The following is a 12,349-nucleotide window of genomic DNA, read 5'->3' as shown; positions in this document are numbered from 1 at the left end:
AGCCAACAATGACCATTCCACATCTTCTACTAGAAAAGTCACACTTAGTGCCATTTAAAAGTACTTCAGCTTTACACGCCCATAGTAATATCGATCTTTCTTATCCTCTCTATTTACATCTGGTGCTCGTACACTAACTTGGTTCATGTCTCCTATCCATCCTACACCCAAATATACATCTGCAAGTTAACTGACTTAATCATCGGAATGCTAGCAATTGTGTCTCCTGCCTCTGAAAAAAGTCACGTGTTTCTAACGATTTATTCAAGTGTGTCGGAGCCATATTCATTAATGTGATTGGAGCCATGGTCAATTGGACACGTCACTGATGCAAAACTCCAGGTCAACAAATCACGTTAAAGGTCATTAATATTTATTCATTATCAAACTTATATTTTTAACTTTTTTCTTCATGACATTCTCATTTTTAACATCTTAACAATTAGAAAATCTTCCATTAATCATGATTTTCGTCCAAAAGTATTGCTAACGTGATTCAAATTGAGGACCAAATATTTAATCACATTTTTGCATCATCATTTGTTTTGCTAATTGAAAAATACGATTGACAAATGATGTTTTTTTGTTCTCTATCTTAAAGAAATTTTGGAGGAAAATCATAATCAAGAATAATTTATTTTAATTTGAGAATACGAATACGATGAAAAAATTTGTGAGATAAATGTGATAATTTGTAAAAGTTATGAATCTTTTATACAATTAGAATATAATCTAGTTATTAAAAATTATGATAGCGTTGTAAAATAATGAGATAATTATTGATGACTATTTAGTATCATCATGATATATAGATAAATCTTTATCTAGTTTAGAAAATTTATTTCATTTAAATTGTAACTTTTATTTTGGACCCCCATAAATATAAGGCATTGGGTATTAATAATACATACTCAAGTTTTGACTCTTATAATTCTCTTCTCTCTTATCATAACACGTTATCAACACAAACGCTTTCATCTATTTACCAATTTCAAATTTTGAATTTTGAATAATATACATCCTTCCACATAAATTTCCAATTCTCCGCTCAATTGGAATATGACACGCCTCTCCATCCAAAATTTAAAATATCCCCTATATCTATAATTCACTTGTACATCATGGTAGAATTCGCATATGGCGAAAACTATTTTGAAGGTACTTATGAACATTGAGAAAAAGCTGAAAAAACAAAGCACAAACTACATGGAAGAAATAAACATACACCATCAGTTTATTTTCTTAAAACTAGTCTTTGACATGTGCATTGCACGAGTTTTGTATTTATTGTATTTTTATTAGCGTCAAAATTGTAAATTTTTCAAAATTGGTTGAAGATTCGAAGTATTTGGTAAATTCTAATCGTTTGGTTCATTACATTAACGTAGGATGCATGAAGATTTCTTTTTCGTTTTATATTTTTTCCTCATTTATTTATTTTTTATTTGTCTTATTCATATTATAAATATTTTTTTCGATTTAAAATACTTTTTAATTCTTTTTTCTTTATGAAAAAACTTAATTTTTCAATTTTAATTAACAAATATTTATACTGTAAGAAAACACTGCAACACGCAATTTTCATACTTCCCAAAAAATTTAAAAATAAAAATAATATAAGACAAAAAATATTAGACAAAAAGTAACTTGTAAGTAAAAAATTTGAAAAGAAAGAAAAGAATTAAAAGGAATTTTAAATTGAAAAAAAAAATTATTTGTAACGTAAAACTACGATACTGATTTCTCTCGACACCATATTCATATGTATTTATATTTTGTGCTTCATATATATTTAATATTTATTTTATGCTTATGTTGAAAAAATAAGAATTTGGAAAATTTTTTGAAATTCGGTTTGGTAAGTGAATGTACGGTGTTCTGCATTCTCGATATTTGTAAGTGCAAATATCGGTATATAAAAATACAGCAAGTTACAAATACGGTAAGCAGCATATATGGTAAAATGAAAATACGATAAGTTGTTTGCAAATATGGTAGGTTGCAAATACTGTAAATTGCAAAATATGGTCAAATGCAAATACGGTAGGCAGCATATACAGTAAATTGCCTGCAAATACGGTAAGCTGCATATATGGATATATAATTTGTTATAAATTTATAAAATTTATTTAATATTGAATTTCTTAAGTATTAAATGTTTTAATTCAATATTATTTCCTTTTTTATAATTGTATTTCCGAAAATTTAAAAAAAGGTTATGAAATTGCTAATTTTAAATGTATTTTTTTGTTGAAAATAAAAATAATTTTTTATGTTATTTGTAAAAAAAAATTATTGTAATTTTATTAACGTAATAAGAATTTTATTTATGGTGATTGACAAATATTCTTCCACACACGCATCATACCAACAACATTTAAAAAATAATAATTTTAGTATATATTAAAAAAATAAAAAAAAATATTATGGGCTTAGCCTCCGTAAATACGGAGACCTCAACATGCATTTTTTTACTTTATGTTTTTCATTGGCTCTTAGTACAATAATTTAATTTCATTTAATTAACTTAATTTTTTTAATATTCTTAAAATAAAAATACATAAAATAATGGAGGCTTACTCTTTCTCCATTTTTACACGCTACAACCATGCTTCTCTATTTCTCCACACTATCTCTTTCACCATTTTCTCACGTTATCAACCATGTATCTTCAGAAAGTTTTTTTTTAGCACATAAGTAAGTTTAAATAAAAATATTATTTTTATATATGTACGTAAAATGTATATAATAACCATTTGGATGACCAAAAAATAATGTCAATCAAAATGTTTACGAACTGTTTAAATAATAATTTATGGAGGTGGTTAATTCAGGAGCAAAAGTATGAATTCCATAAACATATGATTGAAAATATATTTGAAGAAAAATAAATTTTAAAAAATGAAAATCAAATATGTTAACAAATGAATATATTTATTTTTCTAGAAATGAGTTTTTATTACCATTTCATTTTCATCATGAAATGATTCTAATCTTAATATGTTAGATTGTGCTTCAAAATTACATAATCTATCAAATATAATTTTTATAAAGTAATATATTTTTATGATTTTTTTTTTTGGAAGACGAAATATAATAGTACTAAAAATATAAAATAATTAAATTTTTATTAATTTTAAAAAAATAATATATTATGGAGGCTCAACATGGAGGCCTCCAAAATTTTGGAGGCTCAAGCCAAAATTCTGGAGGCTCAAGCAGCCTCCATAATTCTGGAGGCCTCATGTCATACTTGAGCCTTCGTTTAACGAAGGCATTATGAACATAATGCCTCCGTTAAATGGAAGCTCATGCTTGAACCTCCATAACATTACTTTACTAAAAAAAAATTCATAAAAATATATTACTTTATAAAAATTATATTTAATAGATTATGTAATTTTGAAATACAATCTAACGTATTAAGATTAGAATAATTTCATGATAAAAATGAAATGGTAATAAAAATTTATTTTTCGAAAAATAAATATATTCATTTGTTAACATGTTTGGTCTTCATTTTTTAAAATTTATTTTTCTTCAAACATATTTTCAATCATATATTTATGGAATTCACACTTTTACTCTTGAATTAGTGTGGAGAAATAGAGAGGCATGATTGTAGCGTGTAAAAATGGAGAAAGAGTAAAGAGGGCTCTATGATATAATCTTCCACGCCTCGTAAATTGAGGAAAAGCAACAAAGTCACTGTATCAAACACGTAAGATAAACGACGTCGTTGCTTTCTCTCAATAAAAAAAAAGTTACAGTGAGACAAAATGGAAGAATCTACCTTTCTTTCTACAATAGTGAAACATTGCCCTTTTTATATAGTAGTGATAAACTCTCATGTGACAAATTGATCAACTGGAAAGTGGAATTTTCTAGCACATACAAACAGTCCATGCACCTATCCATATTTATATTTTTCTTCAAACTTAATTATCACGTTTTTTTTTTATAAATATATGGTATATTCTATGAATTTAGTACTCTTATATTTGTCTATTACAAAATATTGTTACTCCTGAAATAGCAGAACATTCTAAAGAATATTAATTACTCCAGTAGAGCATAATATTACTACTTTCATATTTCAGAAATATATTGATCTATTGCTCATGAAGAAGTAATCATAAAATATAACATACTCTTGAAATAACATAAGTCCCAAATAATACATATTTTACTATGTTCATGAAAAAATACAAATTAAACAACTCAATAATGAGTTGTAATTTTTAAAGGAAACTAATTTTCTATATTATTAATATTCAAAAAGAATATTAATTTATCGATCTTGGAGAACATGAATTATAATCTTCAATATTCTTCTAAAATATTGACATATTGCTCTTAAAGAAAAAATAATTAAAGATAATATACTCTCGAAGTAACATATTTTCAAAAAATATATCATTTTAAATTCACGTTTATACTTGAAGAAAAACATATAACTAATATCATAAGGATATCGATTAGTTTGATTACTTGAATAATATATGATTATATAAGTTTTACTCGTAATTTTCAAAATTAAATCATTGAATTATATCTTATATTGAACCAGATGTTCAATTTGACTTTATTGTTGGGCATGACTGTCACGCGATTTATGCAACGTGATTTTATACCGCAAGTGTACGGTGTCAAATTTTGTAATATAATAATAGAGTAAAGAGTGTCGAACTCACGGGGATTGTAATTTAAATTTCACTAAGTACTATAATTGTGCAATTTCTACTTTATTTAGACAAATGTATGATTAAATGGATTTAATATTTTATGAGTGAATAAATTAAACTAATCTAACGTGAATTGGATGCGACAAAATTGGGGAATACAAATTATCAAATGAGAAAGCCTAGGGATTGATTTCAGCTAACTTTCAATTATGATTTAACGATTTCCAAGAATTCCATTTCATTTTCCCATATTTAAGAGCAAGAATCCTAATATATTCATCTCCCCTCTCTCGAGTGCCGACTAGAAAATAATCCTAGATTTCAATTCCAATATCTCTATTCCGAATTGAAAATTAAGAATTTATAAAAGTCCCGATTCTTTCATGGAGTAAGCTTCACAGATTTTACACTTTCTCTCGAAACTCATAAAACCTATGTTGTGTCAATCTTATGACCACGCCTAAATTCCCCTCTCTCGAGTGCAGGAATTGACTAGCATCTATTCATTCAATTATTGATCAAGTAATTGAAAGCATTAAAATCATAACACAATTAAATATATGTGGAAAAATCAAAGAAATAATTATAAAATCATCAAACCATACTCGATCCGGCTACATCAAACCCCAAGATAATTTGTTTAGTTTATGATAAATGAAAATCATACAAATTATAATAAACAACATAAGGAAAATGATAGAAAAACTAGTCTTTTGGGTAGATCTTCAATCTTCTTCCTTGATATTGTTCCTCATTCCTTTTGATATTTTCAATTTTTTGCCTCCTTCAAATTGTGTAGTTGAATTCTTCAATCTTGCACCCTTCTATTATTCTGGAAAATAGGCTTTTTTTTTGGTATTTATAGCATATTGGGGTTATTGGATGAATTAGGGTTGAGTTGGACCAAGAAAAGATTCAAAAAATATAAAATCTCGTTTTTCCGCACAGGTGGCGCCACGGCGCGACGTTCACTGTTGTTTTCAGCATCGGCGCCCACTTCGGGTGGAAAATGCAGTTTTCACCTCATTCAATATTTTTGCCATAACTTCTTCATCCAATGTCCGACTGAGATGATTCAAGATGCGTTAGAAAGGTAACTCAAAGGGCTATAACTTTTCTTCAAACATCATTAGTTTGCTATGTCAGAAATAGGTCTAAATGTGAGATCAAAACTCCGGCGCGTAACTTTTCGGTTGGAAAATGATTTGTGATCATATTTTGACTAATTTTGATCCCTTTGACACCCTCCTTCATCCAATTGACTCCTAGCGCTCTCGGATCTTCATTGTGAGTTTCGACACGACTTTTGATTAATTGCATTTTAATCCTCGAACTTTGGATCTCTTACATTTTGGTCATTTTCATCCAATTTCGCTAACTTTTGCCTATTTTCTTCCTTTGGCCTCTTTTAGCTCTTATTTTCTCCACTTTCATCAATCTACAAAATAACATCAAAATCACTTGTTAACACTTCTAAAATACTTTCCAAGATAGCAAAATCATGAAATTAATGGCATAATATAATGAGTGTAAATCACTCATCAAACACCCCCAAACTTAATCTTTTGCTTGTCCTCGAGCAAACGCCAAAACCAATAAAAATAATTAATGGACACACAAGCACAACTAAGACAAACAAAATCACATAAAATAAATTTCGCTAGATAGCTTACCTTCATGTCTCAGGATTAAAAACATAATTTCAATTCCATGAATCACTTCAAAGTTATAATGCAAAAGCTAAATTCTCACATATTCAATGCAAAACGGATGTATGTGTGTGTGTGGAGAGAGTCAAGTGCAACGCTGTACAATAATAAGTTGGCCCAATTCCCGACCTTAGAAGTCAAATTTTTCCTTAATTCGCTCGTGAGATTCACACACCCCCAAACTTATTTTCTTTTCTCTTTCCAAGGGTGTAACCTAAGGTTAAATTTTCAATACTAATTTCTTACACCACTCAATTTTGGTTAGATTTTACTGATTGTAGTTCCACATGTCAACAAATGAGGATTCTCTTTATTTTTGACTGCTTCAACCTCTAGGAATCAACCAAATTACTAACCCCTTGTTAAAGGTCTAATCCTCTAAAACAAGTGTTCGAGGCTCAATCAAGGCATTTGATATCTATTTTTTCTCTCTTTTTTTAAAATTTTTTTTTCATATATATATATTTATTCTTTAATCACTTTTTGTGCGGACTTCTCTCCCTTAAACTTTCTAAATGACCCCTGTAGCTAGTTTTAGGCCGATGACTCTCAAATCAGATGATTTTAGGGCACCAGGTTTTAAACCCTTACAGGCTTAATCACTCAAGTCATAAAAGCTACGAAGAGACGAATCACAATGAGATTATTAAAGTTGTCCTCATTTGGATCTTTTTTTTTTTTATGCGGTGATTAATGCAATGTCCCTTATTAAACATCTATCCTCGAAAATCGACATCTAACATAAGGTTTTCACCCAATTTTCATCCCATTAGTCTCAGACAGTCCACACAAAAATTAGCACACACAAAATCCACATTTATCTCCAAATTTCCCTACAATAGCTTAATCTACCAAACATCCTATATTTGGTTCAAGGTATAATAATGTTTAAAGGTTGTTTGGGTTTAGCATCTAAGTTCTCTAATCCAACTTATAAACATGAATCAACCTACTCATGCACAACGCTACAATTGACTCACGTGCAAAAATAATTTTCGTTTCACATGAATAAGCAAAAATCTAACTCAAACACATAATTGGTCCACAATTCATAAATCAACGCATGTTCTCAATTACACATATCAATACCGGCAATGTTATCTAACACACACAAGTATGCAAAAACACGAAAAGAATTTTTTTTTATCAATGCATACAATTAAGAAATTAAAAACAAAATACACAAATAAAATAAAATATATTTTTTTTAAATGCACACAATTCACACAATAAAAAAAAGGCTATTCGAGACAATTTATGATATACTCCCCCCAAATTTAAACTAAACATTGTCCCCAATGTTAAATTAAAAGAAAATGAGGAGGACTTCCCTGAATTGTCTGAATTGCCAATAACGGTCTGTGCTCTGACGTTGAATTTGATGGACGCTTCTTCTAGCTTTTACCCCCAAACTTGAGATTTTTCATGTTCTCCTCGTCAAAGTTGGTATGATTATTCCGCGACGTCATGTTCCTGAAAAATCGAATTTAGATATTAAATACATGGAACAAGTGTTACTTAACTCAAATATCAAATAACCAACTCGACTACTTATAAACCTAAGGGAAGATGGGATGTGGCTGATGAGTTCCTAAATAGAAATTAGAAAATAACTGAAACTATCCTATTAATCAAAAACAGAAAACGAAATAAAAATAAAATAAAACGCTTAGGTTGCCTCCCAAGAAGCGCTTCTTTATAGTCATTAGTTTGACTTTGGCAATTGCATCATGGAATTTTAATGGCTTTTGATGCCCTGTCCATTTTTCTTCTTTTGAGTTTGCTCCACTCTTCGTTGTTTTTCCAGATCTTGTCATTGTCCATTTCAATGTAATAGGATCTTTTTAGCCATCCAATTCAAACTTAACAATGTAGACTTCAATCACTTCATCAGACTTAATCACAAAATCAATTTCTCTATCATCAATGAATTCGAACTAATTTATGTTGCTTTTATCTTCATTGATTTCTACATCTTCATTTGGTTCCTTTGTGATCAAGTTGTCATTCACTTCAGGCTCTTCTACAATTGTTGAAGTTTCTTCGGATTGACCGATTGATCCACATTCAAGATCTACAAGCAACGAGAAATCTTTCTTTTTAACCCATTTGATGGATTGTATTTTTACCTTTTCAATTCACTCCAGTAACTCCAATCTCCAATCGATATTTTGCTCTCTTCAAAATTGGCCAGTTTATTGTAGTACTTTCCAATCACCCTCTCATTCAACATAGGAGGGCCTTTTCCCGTAAGTATGATGTCATCATCCCAATCGCCAGGTGCATAATCTTCCAAAGTCATATAGTCTTCGTCAAAGTTGTCAATCGCTTCTTGTCGACATCTTAAATAATGTATAAACCTTACAACATTTATTGTATGGGGTTTCATAGGTGTACGCCAACAGTACTCGGTGTAATACATCTCCCAGCAAATCTGATGGAGACATTTTCTACAACCACATCATTTGTATCCATGTTGAGATTACTTATTTCAATTGCTATGTTCTCTTGCCAATGTTGGAAACATGCATATATTATTGGGTAGTTCCTGGAAAGAATATAAAAAATGATCAGGGTGGATAGCCAAAATTAACAAAAAATAAAAAAAAATAAAAAAAATCTAAACTAAAATAGAAATTACTTGGTAATAATATAAGTAAAAATCAAATTAACAATCCCTGGCAACGGCGTCAAAAACTTGCCACGCGATTTATGCAACGTGATTTTATATCGCAAGTGTATGGTATCAAATTGTGTAATATAGTAATAGAGTAAAGAGTGTCAAACCCACAGGAATTGTAATTTAAATTTCACTAAGTACTATAATTGTGCAATTTTTACTTTATTTAGACAAATGTATGATTAAATGGATTTAATGTTTTATGAGTGAATGAATTAAACTAATCCAACGTGAATTGGATGCGACAAAATTGGGGAAATACAAATTATCAAATGAGAAGGCCTAGGGATTGATTTCACATAACTTTCAATTATGATTTAACGATTTTCAATAATTTCATTTAATTTTCCCATATTTAAAAGCAAGAATCCTAATATATTCCTCTCCCCTCTCTCGAGTGCGGTTAGAAAATAATCCTAGATTTCAATTCCAATATCTCTATTGTGTATTGAAAATTAAGAATTTATAAAAGTCTCGATTCTTTTATGGAGTAAGCTTCACAGATTTTACACTTTCTCTCGAAACCCATAAAATCTATGTTTTGTCAATTTTATGACCACGCCTAAATTCTCCTCTCTCGAGTGCCGAAATTGACTAGGATCTATTTATTCAATTATTGATCAAGTAATTGAAAGCATTAAAATCATGACACAATTAAATATATGTGGAAAAATCAAAAAAATAATTATAAAATCATCAAACCATACTCGATTCGGCTACATCAAAATCCTATATAATTTGTTTAGTTCATGATATAATAAATGAAAATCATACAAATTATAATAAACAACATAAGGAAAATTATAGAAAAAACTAGTCTTTTGAGTAGATATTCAATCTTCTTCCTTGATATTGTTCCTCCTTCCTTTTGATGTCTTCAATTTTTTGCCTCCTTCAAATTGTGTGGTTGAATTCTTCAATCTTGCCCCTTCCATCATTCTTGAAAATAGGGTTTTTTTTTTTTTTTTTTGTGTTTATAGCATGTTGGGGTTATTGTACGAATTAGGATTAAGTTGGGCTAAAAAAAGATTTCAAAAATATAAAATCCCATTTTTCCGCACAGGCGGCGCCACGGCACCCAAGATGGGCCCCACGACGCGACGTTCACTTTTGTTTTCAGCATCTTGGGCGCCACGGCACCCACTTTGGGTGAAAAAGGCAGTTTTCGCCTCTTTCAGTATTTTTGCTATAACTTCTTCATCCGATGTCCGATTGAGATGATTCAAGATGCGTTAGAAAAGCAACTCAAAGGGATATAACTTTTCTTCAAACATCATTTCCCAATTCAATCGTTTGCTATGTCAGAACTAGGTGTAAATGTGAGACAAAAACTCCGGCGCGTAACTTTTCGGTTGAAAAATGATTTGTGATCATATTTTGACTAAACTTGATCCCTTTGACACCCTCCTTCATCCAATTGACTCCTAGCGCTCTAGGATCTTCATCGTGAGTTTCAACACGACTTTTCATTAATTGTATTTTAATCCTCGAACTTTGGATCTCTTACATTTTGTTATTTCATCCAATTTCGCTAACTTTTGCCTATTTTCTTCCTTTGGCATCTTTTAACTCTTGTTTTATCCACTTCTATCAATCTACAAAACAATACCAAAATCACTTATTAGCACTTCTAAAATACTCTCCAAGATAGCAAAATCATGAAATTAATGTCATAATATAATGAGTGTAAGTCACTCATCAATGACCAGTTGGATTATCATTAAGTCAGCAATGATGCGAAATTAAAAATTCAAATGGATATTCAACTAAGAACCAAAAGATTCTTCAATTCAATCCTATATGATGCATGTTCTCTTTCATGAAAATTTTTCATTAACCATCACTAACTAAAATATGAACTAAATTCCCCATATTTCTAAAATTAATTAGGGTGATAAATGGGCCTCCACCATCCTCAACATTGATAATCTAAATATTATTTGTATTTAATAGATTTAATACATATGTTAGATGATTGCATAGTGTTCGCAGTCTGCAATTTGCGAAATTACTGCTCAAATTTAAAATTATGAGCATAATTTTCATAGTATAAAATTAAGACATTGTTTTTTAATGTTAGTGATTCTAAATCTCAATATTTTAATAAGTGTTAGTTGGGATATCGATAAATAATTTAACTCTATTATTTGTTAAACTCCCCCAATTAATTGATAGCAAAGTTCTTCCCAATTCTTTGAGAATGCTATTATGTATCATGGCAATATCATAGTTTCTCTCGTTCTAATTGGCTTATGATCAAAGCCTAATTTCTTCATTAGATTATTGGATAATGCGAATGTTGAGAATAAATGCACAATTTTAATCCTTATCTTAAATTGGTGATATTTGATAATACAATTTACTGATTGGACAATTCTTTCGACATTAGGGTTGGAATTAAGAAGTTAAAAATAATGTATACATGCATCATCATATAGATCCTCGAAAAATATCATTCAAATTAGAAGTTTGAAAGATAATTTATTTAGATAAATTTATTGACCAAATAAATAACAATATCTTACGCATCTATTTAAAATGTTCCAACGCTAATTGATGTTTTAGGAGGACAATTTGATATCATTATATTTGATATATCTATGGCATACATAAAGTGTGATGGTATTCAATTCTAATATAAAAAATCTCCAAATGAAAATGAAGCAATTAGTAAAGATGATTTCACTAAGGAGGTATATATTTTTAATGAGTATTTAGACATAACAAATTATAAAACCTTAGAAGAAGTTTAGGTACCTGAAATAATGAAACTTGAGATATCTTAATGAGTTATGTTATTATGGAGAAAAAAATACAGTCGAAAAAAAATTGTCAACAACAATTTTACACATGATGCACTATATCATATAGTGAGGAATCAAAATAATTGCGTTGAGATATATCAATTGGAGCAAAGATTGGCTAAATAAAAGTGGCGCAATCCTAAATTGAATTTACCAGAGAAACCTAAAGTTTCTAGATCTACCTTTTAACGTATAAAAGTGTATATATATGTGAAATGAAAATGAAAAAAGTTAATATGAAATGTACGACTTTTTACATAATAAATGTCACGAAAACTCGTGGTGGATGTAATCACAAATCTATATTTCGTTAGAGTGACAATGCATGAAATTTGATATGCATATCATAAATGTCATTATAGTCAACTTTTCTTACATAAATTTAATATTATCATTGAATGATTTAATATGCTTGACGGATAATTCAAGTTATATTACAATGAGAGGCAGTAAATACGCCTATACTCCTTT

This window comes from Olea europaea, chromosome 1 (assembly GCF_002742605.1).
Source record: "Olea europaea var. sylvestris chromosome 1, O_europaea_v1, whole genome shotgun sequence".
In the NCBI taxonomy this organism is placed as follows: Eukaryota; Viridiplantae; Streptophyta; class Magnoliopsida; order Lamiales; family Oleaceae; genus Olea; species Olea europaea.
Note: the sequence above shows the minus strand (reverse complement) of the source record.